This window comes from Callorhinus ursinus, unplaced genomic scaffold (genome assembly GCF_003265705.2).
Source record: "Callorhinus ursinus isolate GAN/ISIS: 27379988/994484 unplaced genomic scaffold, GSC_fseal_2.0 scaffold13, whole genome shotgun sequence".
NCBI classification, from domain to species: Eukaryota; Metazoa; Chordata; class Mammalia; order Carnivora; family Otariidae; genus Callorhinus; species Callorhinus ursinus.
The window spans coordinates 8,528,251-8,547,403 of NW_027397075.1; the positions used below are offsets into that span (position 1 = coordinate 8,528,251).

Sequence of the window (19,153 nt, forward strand, 5' to 3'; positions counted from 1 at the left end):
GGGGGAGCGGGGGGGGGGGGGGGGAAAAAGAGGCCCGCTTGCTCCCTCCTCCGCCCCCCGGCGGGGCGTCGAGCGAGAGTCACGTGACTCGACCCAGCGACCGCGCCCCGCGGGGGTTTTTTAGGCACTTCCCAGCCTCAGGGGACGCAAAATTAAGTCGGGCCACCGCCCGCCGGGGACGCTGGGTGTCTGGGGTGGCAGTCCGCTTGCTCCAGCCCCTTGGGCTCCAAAGTGGGTAGGGACGTAGAGAAAGAATAAAACGTCCAAGTTGGCAGAGTGCGCCCCCCCATCTGTTTATTTCAGAGTCCCATTTCTCGGATGGGCAAGTTGGGCTTCCGAGCCCCAAGAAAAAACTTGCAAGTGGCGAGGCTAGCAGGCCCTTCCTGCGGCCCAGTGCCCTTCGGGGACAGCGTCCTGTGACGCGCCCGCCGCGGCCGCCAGCCCGCCCGAGAAGCCGCCAGCGAACCGGAGCGCAGGACGGGACACCCCGGCCAGGGTGGCGGCCCCGCACCTGTCCCGGGGAGCACACTCAGGGGCCACGTGTGGCCGCCTGCGTCACGTGCCAACCCCCACCTCCCCCGGCCAGAACCCGCGTGGCCGCGCGGGGTGGGCCGCCCGACCTCCTGTTAACCTGCGCCGCGAGGCGTCCCCGTCACCCCTGCCTGCGGCTCCAGCCCCTGGAGGAAGCGGCCACGCAAACGAGCCGTGACCGCACAGAGGCAAAACCGACCCTCCAGATGTTGGTGGCAAGGACAGGAGCCACCAGGGCGTGCAGAAGCCGGCCAGGGCACCACCCCTCAGGAGCTGCCACAGCGCGCTCCTGCAAAGTAAGGTGGCTTTACAGCCGTCACTTCTGGACTAAAAGCTGATCTCTTCATTACGACCTACCAGTCCCTGCAGGATCTGGGCCCGCGTCCTCTGTTCATCTCACGCTGTCCTCTGCTTGGCTTGTGCTGCCCAGTCACACTGGCCTTCTTGCTGTTTCCCCAGGACACCAAGCTCTTCTCTGCCCCAGGGCCTTTACCTTAACAGTACTCTGTCTGGAATCTTCCTCCTCCTCAATTCTCAAGGCTCTGCTCAAATGGCCTGTAAGCACAGAGCCCTTGTCATACCGGCCTTGTTAAAAGTAGAGGTTCCACACGCCTATTGCCTGGTTTTATTTTTTCATACCCTGCATCACTGCCTGAAATGATCCTACTATTGATGTGTTTACTTACAGGTCTCTTGTCACCAAAAAGTAACTTTTCGGAGGGGAGAATCTTGGCAGTCTTGTTCCTGGTTGAATCTTTAAAAGATTGGTAAGTGGGGTGTAGGAAGAAAGGGGGTTAGAGGCCACCATAGAAAGGACGTGCCAGGCAAAAGTAGGGGTCATAGGGGAACCCCCAGTTCTTCAGGCAACCAGAGTGGGAGCACCAGGCTGGTGTACTTTGTCCATCCAGTATCAGAGGCACACAGCCTAGGGTTTACCTATTTTGTACAAGACTACAAAAACAATCTATTGACTATCATATGAAAAGAAATTTTTTTTCAGGGGCGCCTGGGTGGCTCAGTCCCTTAAGTGTTTGCCTGTTGCTCAGGCCATGATCTCCAGGACCTGGGATCAGCCCCGCATTGGGCTCCCTGCTCAGCGGGGAGCCTCCTTCTCTCCCTCTGCCCCTCTGCCCTGTTTGTGCTCTCTCTCTCTCAAATAAATAAATCTTTAAAATCTCAAGTAAATTTTAAAAATCTTTTTAAAAAAATTTTTTTTCTTTTTTTTTAAGAATTTATTTATTTGAGAGAAAATGAGAGCTAGCACGAGAGGGAAGAGGGTCAGAGGGAGAAGCAGACTCCCTGCTGAGCAGGGAGCCTGATGTGGGACTTGATCCCGGGACTCCAGGATCATGACCTGAGCCGAAGGCAGTCGCTCAACCAACTGAGCCACCCAGGCGCCCAAAAAAAGAAAATTTTGAATAACGATTACAATAGAAAAACATCTGAAAATCTGTTGCTTTTATGGCAAAAAAAAAAAAAGTTTTAATCTGAGTGCATTTTCATAGAGATTTTTCTGAGACCTGCCGTGGTCTTAAATGAGTCTCTCTCCTTCTCCCTCTCTCTCTCCCCCTGTTCCCTACCCCCAAGAAACACACACACACACACACACACACACACACACACACACACAAAGATGGCTGGACACCAGGCTACTGGTCAGTTTCATTCTAAACTGCCCTTTATAAAACCTAAGCAACGTTATTACACATCGATACCTAATGGATGCTCATAGTCAACCTGCAAGAGCTGAAGGATGTACTTATCAGTGGCCACTGTGAAAAGCAACATGTCTTGAGGGCAGAAAGTAAGATGTGTAAGGAGTATAAAAGGTTACTTCCCAGTGGTGGGAATCACGGAGGGCTTCCTGGGGTAGGAAGCATTTTTTGCTAGGCCGTGAAGCACAGACAAGGTTCCTGGAAGGATGAGGCCCCTCAGAACAGAGGGACGCGTGGATTCAAAGGCACAGAGGTGGAAAAGGCTAAAAGAACCAGGAATTGGCAGCTCTTTCTGCCCATAGGTCCTGTCCCCATGCTATAATAAAACCACCCTTTTTGTACCCCCCAAAAAAAGAACCAGGAATAATCTCATTTGACTTAACATTTTCTTTCTGTTGATGAGATAGTACCATCTAGTTTGGCTTTCTTTTTTTTTTTTTAAGATTTTATTTATTCATTTGCGAGAGAGACAGAGAACAAGCATGGGGAGAGGCAGAGGGAGAGGGAGAAGCAGACGCCCCGCCGAACAAGGAGCCCGATGCGGGACTCAATCCCAGGACCCTGGGATCATGACCTGAGCCGAAGGCAGACGCTTAACCATCTTGAGCCACCCAGGCGCCCTAGTTTGGCTTTCTAAATTTTATAAGCACTTCCTATCTGAGTGACCTTGGGCAAATTACTATGATTCTTTGAGCATCATAAATGGAGTTGGTAATAGAAACTCCTTGGGTTTGTTTTCAGGATTAAATGAGAATAAATGAGAAAAAGACTGAGTGCCATACCAGTCCACAAAATGATTCAATAAAGACTACCACTCTAGGGGCCTGAGAAAGTGCTCCTACATTAGCCTCCAACCTTGGAATTGGAAGGCCTGGACAAGCAACAGCGCATATGACATCTCTCAGCTAAGCTCTGGAAACTTCACATCCATTTGAAGTAATTAGCGTTTGATGACTCAAGAAAATGTGGGTTAATGTATACTTTCTTTTTTCTTTTTTTTAAATAGGCTCCACACCCAACGTGGGTCTGGAACTCACGACTCCGATCAAAAGTCACATGCTCCATGAACTGAGCCAGCCAGGTGTCCCTGTACTTTCATTTTTAACATCCTTCCAGACTTCTAAGTATGTATATGTAAATACTTTTATTTTGTTGTGGTTGTTAAAGATTTATTTATTTGAGAGAGAGAGAGAGAGACAGTGTACGCCAGCACGGGGAGGAGCAGAGGGAGAGGGAGAGAGAATCCTCAAGCAGACTCCCCACTGAGTGCAGAGCCCAATGCAGGCCAATCCCAGGACCCCGAGATCATGATCCCAGCTGAAATCAACAGTTGAACGCCCAACCAACTGAGGCACCCAGGCACCCCACGTAAACACTTTTAACCATAAAAGATGTATTACACAGCGTGTTAGGAAACTGAGCTTTTATTTTCCATTTTATAATAGATCTTGGACATCTTTTCTATTTCCACAACACACAGTTAGGGTTATAGCTTCTGAGTTTTGCATCAGGCTTAGGAAGGCTTTCCACACTCCAAGATTATTTGTTAACACAACTGAATTAAAACTGAAATGGCAGCCCATCTTTTTCCTCCCCTACTGCACAGAAATGTCAAGAGAATGCATGATGCCAACAGCTTCTCATGATATATAATGCATGCATTCATCACAGTAAGGAGTATAAGTGGCCTCACAGAGTAACTGCTGCCAGAAAAGGCCAAAGTTAGACTCAAGGGCATGAGTCAAAAGACATGAGAAAAGTCAAATAACATTGTGAGCACAAAAGGCCAATCAAAATAACAATAGAATCAGACATCTTTTATTTAACATTTAACAGCACATACGTTTATACAAGAGCAGTGTTTTTGTGTGTTTTAATATATGCCCCGTTCAAGTTTGGGACCAATGTTGACATACTAAATATACCCCCGTGCTGCATTCAGCTCCCTACTGAGGGTGAGATTCTTTGACTCTCCCTGTAGTCCTAGACTCCAAAGGTGGAGTGACTTGCTGGGAGTTGAGGGTGGACCCACCATGCCATCTCATAGTCTGCATGCACAGAAAACAACCATTTGCTCTTCTGTGAGGTGTGGGAAGGAGAGTGGGACCGATGTGTTCTGATCCTTTTTCATACCTTTCCTGGGGCACAAAAGGCAAGCTCATGATCAAATCTGCTCACAGCTCACCTTACTTGGTAAACTGAAGGGATGTGTTTCTCCCTAAACTCTTGTTTTCAATAGAAACACAGGAAACAAAATTAAGTTTTGAAGAAAGAGATTTTTATTTTTAATATTTAATTTATTTATTTGACAGAGAGAGACACAGCAAGAGAGGGAACACAAGCAGGTGGAATGGGAGAGGGAGAAGCAGGCCTCCCGCCAAGCAGGGAGCCTGATGTGGGGCTCAATGTGGGGCTCGATCCCAGGACCCTGGGATCATGACCTGAGCCAAAGGCAGGCGCTTAACAACTGAGCCACCCAGGAGCCCCCTGAAGAAAGAGATTTTTAACAAAAATTGGAAGCCTTGTATGTTCTCCCCGCTTTGGGATAAAACACAGCTTACCTTGGGCAAGCAAATTCTATGCATCTTAAAAAAGCAATAGAAAATACTGCTAGTCTGTTGTCTGTGACACAGAAAAAGTGTCCAAGAATCTAAGGCCTCATGCAGGAAATGGTGGATTCTCCAAAGGGTCTCTCCAAACTGAGCATAAAATGGGATTATATAAACATAACACAGCCAGCTAGCTCCCTTCCCAATATACATTCCACAGTTATTTTTTGCTAACAGAGCCTAAATTGTATTCAAGTGGGCAGTGTGCCCAGCTCAAGGACTACATTTCCCAGCCTCCTCTGCAAAGAAGGGAGGATGATGAAATAATAAGAGGAAGTCATTGGGTGGGGCTTCCAGGAAAGCTATTTAAAAGGAAGTGACTTAGCTTGGTTTCTTGCTCTTGCTACTTCCTCCTTCCTGGGGCCTGGAACTCAAATAAGATAGCCAGGGCTGCAGCAGCCATCTTTGACCATGAGGTAACCTTAAGGAAGGAAGCCATATGCAGAGAATGGTGGAAGCCATCTGCAGAGAAAGGAGGAAGTCTGATGAACTTGTGGATAACCTTAGACTACCTCTAAACTTTTTTTTTTTTTAGTAAGTGGAGGAAAAACCCTTTAGTTTATATAAGCAGCTGTGGTTAGGTCTCCACACCAACACCTAAACACAATTCATTACTCATTATAGCATGTAAAGCTCATAGTAATCTTCACACTGCTGCTAAATAAAGGTAATATTCTGTAGTTTGGGGAGATTTGAGGTTGCTGTTTGTGCTTTCTCTTTGCTCTTACCCACTTTTTATGAAACGTTTCCCCATTACAACAGTGTGTTCCTTGCAAGGCTGGTGTTCAGCCTGAAACTGAAGTTGCAAATTGTTGCTAGTTATGAAATAGTAGTCAGGTTAAGAATGATCTCTCCTTCTGACTGCTAGCTGAAGGGTGAATCATAGACAGTTAATGGATTTTCAGAAAGACTGCCCATGGCCTTCCCAACTTGCCACAGCTTTGCAGGTGGTGCTCAGGGCTGGGGCTGGAGGCACGCTCCAGCACAGCAGTGATATCACCGTGAAAGGAGCCTCACGATAGACTCTTTCTCAGGCCTCCCATTTCTGCCTGCTAAATGATTTCTTTTTTTTTTTAAGATTTTATTTATTTATTTGACAGAGAGATAGAGAGTACAAGTAAGCAGAGTGGCAGGCAGAGGGAAAGGGAGAAGCAGCCTCCCTGCTGAGCAGGGAGCCCGATGCGGGGCTCGATCCCAGGACCCTGGGATCATGACCTGAGCCGAAGGCAGACACTTAACCGACTGAGCCACCCAGGTGCCCCTGCTAAGTGATTCCTTGGTTTTCCTAAAATCTGTTTTAAAATGGCACAGCTCTGAAGACAAAAACAAAGGCTCGGGTCCATCTGCCAAGACAGGTGTCATGAGAAAACCAGTTTCTCACTGGGGCAAGATGTCTAGGCGATGGAGTCCCAGTGGCTGGCCACAGCCAGCATCCTGAAACAGTAATGCAGGCTCTCGAATTCAATCCACAGCTCTGCGATCCTCACGCAAATCCCTGGACGATCTCGTTCAAATGCCCAAGTCTGGTTCTGTGCGGCTAGGGTGGGCCCTCAGTAGCTGCATTTCTAACAAGCTCCCAACGATGCCGGTGCTCCTGGGGCACCGAGTGTGTCTTGAGCGGGAAGGCACTTGCTGGCTCTTCTCACAATACAGTCCCAGTCTCTGTTGGGCACCTTCTTGTCATTCAGATCTCAGTTCACATGTCACTTCCTCTGAGCAGCCCTCCTTGACCAGCCAGTCCATAGCAGAGTCTCCGGGCCCCCATGCTTTTCTACTTCACCCAAATTTCACCTGCACCTCATGGGCCTGCCTATGCCCCGAATGTTTATATGCATCACCCCCCCACCCCAAACTCCCATAAGATCATGTCAACTGATTCTCTGAATCACAAATTTAGAATTTGGGTTGAGACCAGAAATTAGGAGTGGAGTCATATTAATGGCTAGGTTGTTCTATTCCTCCTTGGAGGATATAACCCTAGCCCAGGAGCCATGCCCTCAAATTCATTTCCTAGCAAGCTGGAGCTTCTTGGTTTCTAATATATGCATGATCCCAGTACACTACCATTAACCTTTTGGCATTTTTCCTTCCAGTCTTTTATATTAATGTAATTATTTCCAGTGGTGTGCTGGAGCTGGCTCCGAGCTTAGAAAGCCAGTTGTGTCCATCTATCGAACTCCTCCTCTGCTGACATCATGAAGTAACTTGAAATCAGCCACGGTGGGCACATTTACGCCATGGAAATGCTACAAATGAGAGATTTTCGGTTTCAGGGAGTTGGTTGTTATTTTTTTTTTTTAAGATTTTATTTATCTGACAGAGAGCACCGAGGGGGAGGGAGAAGCAGACTCTCCCCTGAGCAGGGAGCCCGATGCGGGGCTCGACCCCAGGACCCCAAGATCATGACCCGCGCTGAAGGCAGATGCTTAACTGAGCCACCCAGGTGCCCCCAGAGAGTCTGTTGCTAACAGCCTACCAGTACACCACTGATTTAACTTACACGACATCAGGTTTCTCCAGTCATGTATCCCAACTAGTTAACACTCTCCTAAAGTGCACCAGGAGCTTACGTCCTAGTAAATGGAGACAGATGATATATAAGTAAACACATAAACAAGAAAATTTTAGGAAGCAGACGGTATGAAGAAAATGAACAAAACCACTGATATGTTGAATGTACTCCTTTTATCTCTCCCCCTCACATATCAAAAACAGTTGCTCAAGTTTTAAAAAGGTCTCAGGAGCGTTCTTCCTGGTGGCTGCATAATATTTATCCCTTCTGATAATAATCTAATTTATTTATGCATTCCTCGGCACTTAAGGGTTTCTCAGCCTTGGCACGGTTGATATTCTGGGTCAAATAATTCTTGGGTGGGGGGACTGTCTCATGCATTGTAGGATGTTGAGCGGCATCCCTGGCTTTTTTCCCAATAGATGCCAGTAGCAGTAGTGCCCACTATCCCAGTTAGGGCAACCAAAAATGTCTCCAGATTTTGTCCCCTGGTGGGCAAAATCACCCCGGTGGAAGATCACTGCCTTAGCTGGACTTTATATCGACAAATAAATGCTTAAATAAAAAAAACAAACAAACAAGGAAGCGGGTCTCAGAGAGTGACTCCAGTAGTAGCCGTGCTGACCGGGAACTGGTTAGAAATGAAGATTCTCAGGCACCTGTCCAGACACCTGACATCAGAATCTCCTGGGTGGGACCAGTCAGTCCATGCTTTAACAAGCCTTTCCGGGGATTCTGATGCATGATGCAGTTTGACAGGGGGCCGGGGATGAAGGTTTTTAGAAATCACAATAGAGTTTGGTGGCTTTGTACTGCAATGCGTGGTTGTGGTTGCATCATGATGTGTGTGTGTGTGTGTGTGTGTGTGTGTGTGTCCCGCCTACGCATCTTTGGCTAGTATAGGTGATTAGAGCAAATTAACTGAGTTCAGGTGTACTTTGGACTTAAGTACCACCTTTCAGCTCAGGATTACCAAACACCACTTATTTTTACCCCAGGGAGGCTCTGGGACGAGTGGTGGGATGAAGGATGTGAGGGGCGGTGCCCTGCATCGTCCAAACACATTGTCTGGGTTATTGTCCGGAAGCATTCAGATGTGTTATAATAGTCAGGATAGGTTATGCTGCTGTCAATGACCAAACAACAACAAAAAGATCTAAAGTGAAGAATGGAAAGCAAATGGGTCCGAACTCTAAGTTCCAACCACCACGTGGTGCTTCTCCACTACATATAAACTCTGGTTCCCTAAATAAAGAGCAGTTTGGTCTTTTCAGAAGTCGAAGAACCACAAAACGCAAAGTCAAGGCAAGGTGTACCACCAGCAGCTACCTCCTGCTCTTGCCACCATCTTGTGCCTCAAGCGACCATGAACTCCATTCAGATAATACGGGTTCAGGAGCTTTCTTTCATCGTTTGTCAGTGGGGGGTTTCTACTGCAGGAACAAAAATGCCTCTGGTCTAGCAGTTCTCAGATGTGGCGGTATTGTCCCATTCCAAGGAGCATTTTTGGAAATGGGGGTGGTGGGAGTTGGGTGTCACAGTGACTGGGACCCCTGGTACTTACTGGGGTTAGTGCCAGGGTCATTAAAACATCCTACAGAGTGCTTGTGGGATTGTAAAATGGTACCATCACTTTGAAAAGTAAGTCAAGAGTTTCTTTGAAAATTCAGCATACAGGGGCGCCTGGCTAGCTCCCTCGGTAGAGCATCTGTCTGACTCTTGATCTCAGGGTTGTGAATTCGAGATTTAAGTCATCTCTACCCATGTAGAGGTCACTTTAAAAATAAATAAATGTCATAAAATAAAATAAAATTCAACAGACACTTAACAGTGAGACCCCCACCATTCCATCTAGGTATTTACCAAAGAGAAGAGAAAGCCTATGCCCACACTATACACACAAGTTCATATCTGCCCTGTTTGCAAGAAGCAAAAACAGAAAGCAATCCAAGGATCCCTTAACAGGTGGAAGGATAGACAGACTGTGGGGCATCCACAGAGCGGATGGCTGTGTAGCAATAAGAAGGGATGAACTCTCAGTACACGATACAACATGGATGAATCTCAAAATAATTATGCTGAGTGGAAGAAGCCAGACCAAAAAAAAAAAAAAAAAGTTCACGCTTTATGATTCATTCCCTTTACAGAAAATGCAAACAAATCTATAGTCACAGAAAACAGAGCAAAGGTTGCCTGGGGATGAAGGGAAGGACCAGAAAGAGGGATTACAAGGGGATCCTATTGTAATCCCGGTTGGGAAAGGAAACAGTTGGGGTGATAGTTATGTTAATTAAGTCTCCAGGGACCAGCTCACGACTTGGCAGCTGGCTTCTTTCAGCAGAGGAAGAGAGCAAGAAGGTGCCCGAGGCAGATGTGACAGTTTTTAATAACCTACTCCTGGATGTGACATACATCACTTCTGCGGTATTCTATTCATCGGAGGCACATCAGCGAATCCAACCCACACCATAGGAGAGGGAATTGCAACGGGGCATGAATACTGAGAGTCGTGGATATTTGTGGACCCGCTCAGAGGCTGCCCACCACAAGGAACAGGTGCAAACATACAGATTCTCCAGCTCTGCCCAAATGAGGGAATGTTAACCATGGCCCGGCAGGTCAGAATCACTTCACAAGGACATATTCATTCCTTCTTAAATAACAAAACAAAACAAAACAAAAAACAGCCCTTAGGGGGCCTGGCTGGCTCCCTTGGGTAAAGCTTGAGACTCTTGATGTCAGGTTTGTGCATTCGAGCCCCACTTTGGGTGTAGAGATTACTTAAAAATAAAATCTTAAAAAAAACAGTACCCTTGAAAGTTACTAAAAGAGTAACTCTTGGGGCACCTGGGTGGCTCAGTCGTTATGTGTCTGCCTTGAGCTCAGGTCAGGATCCCAGGGTCCTGGGATCGAGCCCCGCATCGGGCTCCCTGCTTAGCGGGAAGCCTGCTTCTCCCTCTCCCACTCCCCCTGCTTGTGTTCCCTCTCTAGCTCTCTCTGTATGTCAAATAAATAAATAAAATCTTAAAAAAAAAAGTAAATCTTAAAAGTCCTATTCACAAGGAAAAAAATTGTAACAACATGTGGTGATGGATGTTAACTAAATTTACTGTGATCATTTAACAATATATACAAATATTGAACTACTGTGTCACGCACCTGAAACTAATACAACGTTAGACGTCAAATGCCAGTTATATCTCAATTTAAAAAAAAAATTAGCACCAGGGACGCCTGGGTGGCTCAGTTGTTAAGAGTCTGCCTTTGGCTCAGGTCATGATCCCAGGGTCCTGGGATCGAGTCCCACATCGGGCTCCCTGCTCGGGAGGAAGCCTGCTTCTCCCTCTCCCACTCCCCCTGCTTGTGTTCCCTCTCTCTGTCAAATAAATAAATAAAATCTTTAAAAAAATTTTTTTTTAATTTTTTTGACTGCCCGGTGGTCATAAGAGCTGAAGGTGCCAATACGGTTGTTCTCAGCGTGTTGTTTCTGTGGTTTCTCCCGACGGCTGAAACAACAGCCGAGATGTGCTGTGGGATGAAGGATGTGAGGGGCGGTGCCCTGCATCGTCCAAACACATTGTCTGGGTTATTGTCCAGAAGCATTCAGATGTGTTATAATAGTCAGGAGAGGTTATGCTGCTGTCAATCACCAAGCAACAACAAAAAGAGCTAATCAGCTAACCCCACAAACATCTGTTTCTTACTGAGGCATAGCCTGCTCTGGGTCCAGGCAACAATCCACGGCTCCTATCCCGGGACGATGCTCAGTGACTCAGGGATACAGGCGGCTTCTGTCTTGTGACTCCAACCTCCACAAAAGGGAAGATGAAGCCTGGAGAGTCTTGCAGAGACTTTTTGCTGCCTCAAATAGGAAGTGACACATCACTTCTGATCATTATCTGTTGGCCAGAGCAGGTCATATGACCCCGCCTAACACTGGGATGGGTATCTCCTTACAACTGAGAATAAGTTAGCATTAATAATAACCTTTTTCGGAGAAGGTCCCCCTGCCACACATATGATTCCATATGTTTTAATATTTATGGTAAGGCCTTTGTATTAACTTATTTGATCCCAATAATTCCCCAATGAGGTTGGTTTTTTTTTTTTTTTTTTGCAGATTTATTTGTTATTTATTTGAAGGAGAGAGAGCACAATCTCAAGCAGGTGCTCTCTGAGCGCCAAACCCACTCAGGGCTTGATCCCATGACCCTGAGATCATGACCTGAGCCAAAACCAAGAGCTGGCTGCTTAACTGACTGAGCCACCCAGATGCCCTGAGGTTTGTATTTTTATTCCCATTTTAAAGATGAGGAATTGGGGTGCCTGGGTGGCTCAGTCCTTAAGTGTCTGCCTTCGGCTCAGGTCATGATCCCAGGGTCCTGGGATCGAGCCTGACATTGGGCTCCCTGCTCAGTGAGGAGTCTGCTTCTCCCTCTCCCTCTGCCCCTCCTCACACTTGTGTTCTGTCTGTCTCTCTCTATCTCAAATAAATAAGTAATCTTTAAAAAAAATAAAGATGAGGACTTGAGGCTCAAAGAGGTTCCTAAGATGTTTCTATCCACAGAACACTTTTGTTTATGATTTATGTTTTTAATTGAAGTATAGTTGACATTACCCACAGAACACTTCTGACACCAGATGGTATTGGGCTGGCGGGTTGTGTCATCAATGCTAAAGCTAATTTCCTCTTTGGGGCACTTAGTTTATTTTCAGTTTTTGGTTCTTACAAATAATACTGTAATGAGCTGGGTTGGGTTTTCTTTTGACCAAATCTTTGCATACATATTTGTTTTCTTCATATAAATTTCTAAACATAGAATCGAAGGGTTCAGGTGGCATATTTCGAGCCTTCGGAGGTGAATTGCTGAGTGTCCTCCCCATCTCCACCCTCACCCTGGACAGAGTGTGAAATGCCCATTTTCTCTATATACCCACCAACACTGGGTATTAAATATTTGTTTAAAAATCTGTGCAAATTGCTTCAGCGTGATATTTTTAATGCAATTTAATGTCTTCTATCTGAAAAAATAAAAGGTCTTTATTTAAACTGTGAATCCAGGGGTGCCTGGGTGGCTCAGTCGTTAAGCGTCTGCTTTCGGCTCAAGTCATGATCCCAGAGTCCTGGGATCGAGCCCCGCATCAGGCTCCCTGCTCCAGGGGAAGCCTGCTTCTCCCTCTCCCACTCCCCCTGTTTGTGTTCCCTCTCTCGCTGTGTCTCTCTCTGTCAAATAAATAAAATCTTTATTTATTTTTTAATAGATTTTTTAAAGATTTAATAAAATCTTTAAAAAATAAAAAAAAATAATAATAAAGTGTGAATCCAAGGGTGCCTGGCTGGCTCCAGTCAATGAAGCATGGAACTCTTGATTTCAGGGTTGTGAGTTCGAGCCCCACGTGGGGTATAGAGATTACTAAAAATAAACAAGTAATGGGGCGCCTGGGTGGCTCAGTCGTTAAGCGTCTGCCTTCGGCTCAGGTCATGATCCCAGGATCCCGGGATCGAGCCCCGCATCGGGCTCCCTGCTCCATGGGAAGCCTGCTTCTCCCTCTCCCACTCCCCCTGCTTGTGTTCCCTCTCTCGCTGAGTCTTTCTCTGTCAAATAAATAAACGAAATCTTAAAAAAATAAAAATAAACAAGTAAATAAAACTTTTAAAAAATGAATAAAGTTTTTTAAAGTTTATTTAAGTAATCTCTACCCCCAATGTGGGCTCGAACCCATGACCCCGAGATCAAGAGTGGCATGCTCTTCTGATTGAACCAGCCAGGAGCCCTGCCTCCCAAATTTTGAAAGTGTGAATCCAAATGAAGTATGTTAAAACTAGCCTTCATTTGAGGGGTGCCTGGGTGGCTCAGTTGGTTGAGCGACTGCCTTCGGCTCAGGTCATGATCCCGGAGTCCCGGGATCGAGTCCCGCATCGGGCTCCTTGCTCAGCAGGGAGTCTTCTTCTCCCTCTGACCCTACTCGCTTTTGTACTTTCTCTCTCACTCTCTCTCTCAAATAAACAAAAATTTTAAAAAAGTCTTTAAAAAAAAAACTAGCCTTCATTTAAATAGATCTATGTCACAAAAACTAATATTAGATTTATAACCACGTGGCCAAAGTAAAGAGGAAATCAATGTAACTGTCTATTAAAATTAGGCACTTTACAGTGGAGAAATCTGACAGACACTACGTCCATCAGGGGACCAAGTTTCACATCAAGAGTGAGAAATCAGGACTCCTGGGAGGCTCCGTCAGTTAAAGTGTGTGCCCTCAGATCAGGTCATGATCCCAAGGTCCTGGGATCGAGTCCCGCATCAGGCTCCTTGCTCGGTGTGAGCCTGCTTCTCCCTCTCCCTCTGCCTGCTGTTCCCCCTGCTTGTGCTCTCTCTCTCTCTCTCTCTCTCTGTGACAAATAAATAAATAAATAAAAGCTTTAAAAAAAAGTGAAAAATCCTAATGGTAGTACAACATCCTTGACATGAGTGATGAGAGGGGCACTTTACCTCAGTGATCTTCCTCCCCAAAATCCATAAGCCCAGCATAATCACGAGAAACACATCAGACAAATCCCAAATGCAGGACATTCTGCATTTATTTTTTTTTTGTTTTTTTTTTAAAGATTTTATTTATTTACTTGAGAGAGCGAGAATGAGAGACGGAGAGAGAGCACATGAGAAGGGGGAGGGTCAGAGGGAGAAGCAGACTCCCTGCTGAGCAGGGAGCCTGATGTGGGACTCGATCCCAGGACTCCAGGATCATGACCTGAGCCGAAGGCAGTCACTTAACCAACTGAGCCACCCAGGCACCCTGCATTTATTTTATTTTATTTTTTTTTTAAAGATTTTATTTATTTATTTGAGAGACAGAGAGAATGAGAGCGAAAGCACATGAGATGGGGGGAGGGTCAGAGGGAGAAGCAGACTCCCCGCCGAGCAGGGAGCCCGATGCGGGACTCGATCCAGGGACTCCAGGATCATGACCTGAGCCGAAGGCAGTCGCTCAACCAACTGAGCCACCCAGGCGCCCCACCCTGCATTTATTTTTAAGTAATCTCTATACCCAGCGTGGAGCTCGAACTCACAGGCCCAAGCTGAAGGGTCTCATGCTCTACCCACTAAGCCAGCCAGGCGCCCTTGTATGCCTCCATGTATATGAAATATCCTTAATAAGCAAATCCGTAGACAGAAAGTAGATCAGCTGTTGCCAGGGGGCTCAAGGTGGCAGGAATGGGGAGTGACAGGAATGGGGAATGACTACATGCATATGTGGTTTCTTATCAAGGTGAAGAAAATGTCCTAGAATTAGCACAATTTTTTTACATACACTATATTTTTTAAAGATTTTATTTATTTATTTGACAGAGACACAGTGAAAGAGGGAACACAAGCAGGAGGAGTGGGAGAGGGAGAAGCAGGCTTCCTGCTGAGCAGGGAGCCCGACGCGGGGCTCAATCCCAGGACCCTGGGATCATGACCTGAGCCGAAGGCAGACACTTAACGACAGAGCCACCCAGGTGCCCCAAATTAGCACGATTTTTGAATATACTAAATCCCAGTGAAATGGGCACTTTAAAAGGGTGTGTGTTATAGTATATGAATTACATCTCAATTAAAAAGAAAAGTCTGAAAAACCTTCACAACCAAAAGGAGTCTAAGGAGGCAAGACACCCACATGTAATGTGGTTTTCTGGACAGGATTCTGGAACAGAAAAAGTGCATTCAGTAACAGTTACGGAAATCTGAACAAAGTACAGACTTTAGTTAATATCGCGTATCAACATTTGTTGTTTAATTGTGACAAATATATGATAATGTATGATGTTTATAATACAGGAAAATCAGGGGAAAGTGAGTATGGGGTCTGTGGGAATTCTCTGTACTATCTTTGCAGCTTTTCTGTAAATCTAAAACTGTTCTAAAAGTTTATTTTTAGAGGTGCCTGGGTGGCTTAGTCATTTGAGCGTCCGACTCTTGGTTTCAGCTCAGGTCATGATCTCACAGTTGGGGGATTGAGCCCCGCATCGGGCTCTGTGCTCTGCATGGGAGTCTGCTTCAGATTCTCTCTCCCTTTCCCTCCCACTGTCTCTCTCAAATAAATAAAATAAGTAAAATCTTTTTAAAAAAATAGAAGTTTATTAAAAAAAATCACACCCAATTGCAACCTTTTGGGCCACTTAAAAAAAAAATACAAGGGTTCTTGCCTCTAGCTCTAAGAACACAAGTCTATTTTGATTTTTTCATAAGGAAAACTGCCCCTTTGGAAACAGAGCCCCGCTGTGGGCATGTGGGATCACCAGGGAAGCTGCTGGCTGAGCTGAGGATAAACACCAGCGATTCTATTCTCAGTAAGTGGCTCTAACCGCTAACCATCCTTCCTTCCCTGTCAGTGTGTATCATGTCTGGGCCTGAATTATCCTGTCTGGCTAAGTCCTGATTCTGGGAGACTCTTGGTGTTGGAAAACATTGGGAAATTTCAGTGGATTTGCCTGGAAAGAAAAATCTTACTTTTTTTTTTAACAGGTGACTAACTTCAACATGAATGCCAACGCGTATAACAGGAAATCAGATGATGCAAGGCAAAGCAGGAGCATCAGACTTTGAAATGACATGGGGCTTTAGGTGATAGCCAGGCCCGCTGGTTTGCAAGTGCACACTGGTCCAGCCCTGAGAAGCCGCTCTTGCAGAAACACCTAGGAACCTGACTTATTCAGTAGAAAATAACTGCCCCAGAGGTGGGAGTTAGGGTCTTGTGAAAGTTTAAATTAGGAGAAATTATAGTTGAAGAGCTTAAAACCAGAGGGAAACACGGAGGGAATGGACATCACATCTGTGAGCATTCAGAGAAATCATTTAAATTCACTAAGATTATTCTAACAACAACAAAAATAGCAATGAGTAGCATTTTCTGCACATGAAGCAATGCTATGTTTGTTCCCTTTTTAAGAGGAATCCTGTGACCCCTCTCCCCACAAAACCCAGTATTGAAGTTCAGGCCTGAATCACTCTGGATACACACCCCTTGGAGAGGCTTGACCCAAACCAGTTAAAAAAAAAAAAAGAAAGCGCCAAAGAGCCAAATTCTTGGCTTCCACCAGTTCCTAAACAGGCTTTTGAAATTCATGGCAGAGATAATAACCTTGAAAGCCAAGGCTTTTGATTTGCAAGATTCGCAAAAGAGGCTCTTTTTTTTAAACGTCTCTGAACTGGTTTTGAGTAGCAAGACTTTGGATTCAAAAGCAAATCCCTGAAGGAATCTTGGAATAAAGTTTCTGCCACAACAGACAATACATCTGTGGGGGGAACTGATGAAAAGTCATATTATCCTGTCCCTGAGGGTGAAAATGTCCAAAAAACAAAAAACAAAAACAAAAACCCAGAGAGGAGGAATTACAAATTCCAGGGGGCTAAAGAAGGGGAAAAACAGGGTTGGCGGTGAGCTGAGGAGCTAATCATTGTTGCAATTGCCTTCATTATTCCAGTCTATTTCTGTTTTTGTTTTTCTTTTCTTTTTTGTTAAGTAAGCTCTACACCCAACGTGGGGCTTGAACTCATGACCCTGAGATCAGAAGTTGCATATGGTCCACCGACTGAGCCAGCCAGGCGTCCTTATTCTCTCTACTTTTTTGAAATTTTTCATATTAAAAATTCTGCGATTGTTAGTTTTAATGGGGAAGCTGGGAGACCAGCAAGAAGGTTATCACAATCGTGCAGGCAAGAAGTGGTGGTTGTGTGGGCCAGGGTAGCTGAGATGGGGTGGATGTGGGAAGCTGGAGAGAGGCAGATGGATATCTGGTGGTCGCCCACTGCATTAAATCCCCATGCATTTTCCCTCCTCCTTCACCTCAGGAGTTTGCACGCAGTACTCCGGGATGGGGGTGCGGGTAGGTTAAGAGAAGAGCGTGCTAGATTAGCACCGCAGTGGTTCCTGAGAAGGGTCTCTGCCCCATGGAGCCACCTACAGCCTGGAGATGATAGGTACATCCAGATACCTCTGGGTTCCAGTCCAGGAGCCTTGGGAACCTCAAAAGATTTTCAGTAGGCAGTGGCCTGAACAGGTTTTTCAAAACCCTCTCTACCCCAGCTACTGCGTGGAGCACTTCAGAATGGGGAAAGGATGTGCTCTGGTTCATCTACATATCCCTGCTCTTTGCCTCCCATCAGAGAGTTCCCAGCAGATGTTTGCGTGTGAATATAGAAGTGGGTGTGCAATGTCAGAGAATTTGGGGGGCTTTCTGGACAATCCAAAATGTTGGTACGGTGAGTCCAGTCAAGTGGGTAAGAGCACCCATTCTGAGAGCTGGGTTCATATCCTGCCACCATCACTTACCTACCAGCTGTGTGAATCTGGGCAAGGCACTTAACAGTGCCTCGGTTTCCCCATCTGTAAAATGGGGGTGGTAATACTAGCACTAATAATAGTACTTTCCTCATAGGTCTGTTTTGACTCAACTCACGCAATGCCATGCTTTATATAGAGAAAGGCCTCGGGAAAGGCTGGCTGTGATGCGGGGTTAAGAGTACAATAAAGAGGGCGCCCGGGTGGCTCAGTTGGTTGGGCGACTGCCTTCGGCTCGGGTCGTGATCCTGGAGTCCTGGGATCGAGTCCCGCAGTCCCGCATCTAGCTCCCTGCTCGGCGGGGAGTCCGTTTCTCCCTCTGACTCTACCCGCTCTCGTGCTCTCTATCTCATTCTCTCTCTCAAATAAATAAATAAAATCTTAAAAAAAAAAAGAGTACGATAAAGAAACCACTAAAATGCTGCAAACCCTCCTCGTACTGCCAGGAACGCCCAGAAAGTTCCCCCCGGGGTGGGAGTTGTTTTATTCCCCGTTGGCTCTAGCGTGGTGCATAGAGCTCTGCTCCCGGTAGGGGGCGCAGTAAATATTGACTCAACCAGCGAACAAGCCCGGAGTTTCCTATGGACCAGAATTCACCTCTTACGATAACCCCAAACCTAAAAATCCCACAAAAGCAAAAACTGTAACAGAGGGTAATTATTTGAGGGACGACTCCCGAATGTGACAGTGGGTGAGGAAAAGCATCTCTTATCGAAAAGACTGTGTGTGTGTTTTAAGATTTTTAAAGGAATCTCTACACCCAACTCGGGGCTCGAACTCACAGCCCCGAGATCAAGAGTCCCACGTTCCCCTGACTAAGCCAGCCAGGTGCCCCCAAAAGACTGTGTTTTGAGACAAATGTTTGCTCGCTCAGAAAAAGCAGAAAAGGTTTGGGGTGGCAAGCCGCAACAAATAGTCATTAAAGCAAAATTAGTACAGGTCTTAAATTCCCAAGGTTGCAAAACAGCCTGGCTGAGGTCATTTGTGCCTAATTATTGTGCCCAATAATTACCTTGACTAATTAGAGCAAAGGTTTTGGAGTATGTTTCTATTCCCAGACACTGAGTCATCAGTGACCCAGAATAAATCATTTCACTCTATTTGTGTCTTGGATCTTCTGCATGGAAGCACCCTTGGCCAACCCCTCGGGGACATTCCAAAGGCTTCATTAATTAATATTTGGAAAACAATGTAATTTGTATATGTCAGGCCTATAGAAACATGACATCAGTATGTTTTGTATGTTAGGTTCATTTATTTAATTATTCAACTACTCTCCAGGTGCACTCAATATTTATTAAGTACCTCTTCTGAGGTAGGCCCTGAGATAAAAAGTGGGAGTACAAAGTGAACAAGGCAGAGGGGCCCCTGTCCTCACAAAGCTTATAGTCTAGGGGTGGAGGCAGTCAGTAGGTAAAGCAGCAGACAAAAAAATTACAAACTGCTAAGTGCTATGAGGAAAA

At 45.9% G+C, this 19,153-nt stretch overlaps 1 long non-coding RNA gene across 1 annotated transcript; it reads left to right on the forward strand.

Moving 5' to 3' along the window:
* The first annotated feature begins 105 nt into the window (after window positions 1–105).
* On the forward strand, window positions 106–18,790 carry LOC112814616 (uncharacterized). The gene is made up of 5 exons (XR_003205818.2): window positions 106–827; window positions 1,220–1,298; window positions 3,253–3,370; window positions 15,599–15,699; window positions 15,875–18,790. It is a non-coding gene; the product is annotated as an uncharacterized lncRNA (long non-coding RNA).
* Window positions 18,791–19,153: the final 363 nt, after the last annotated feature.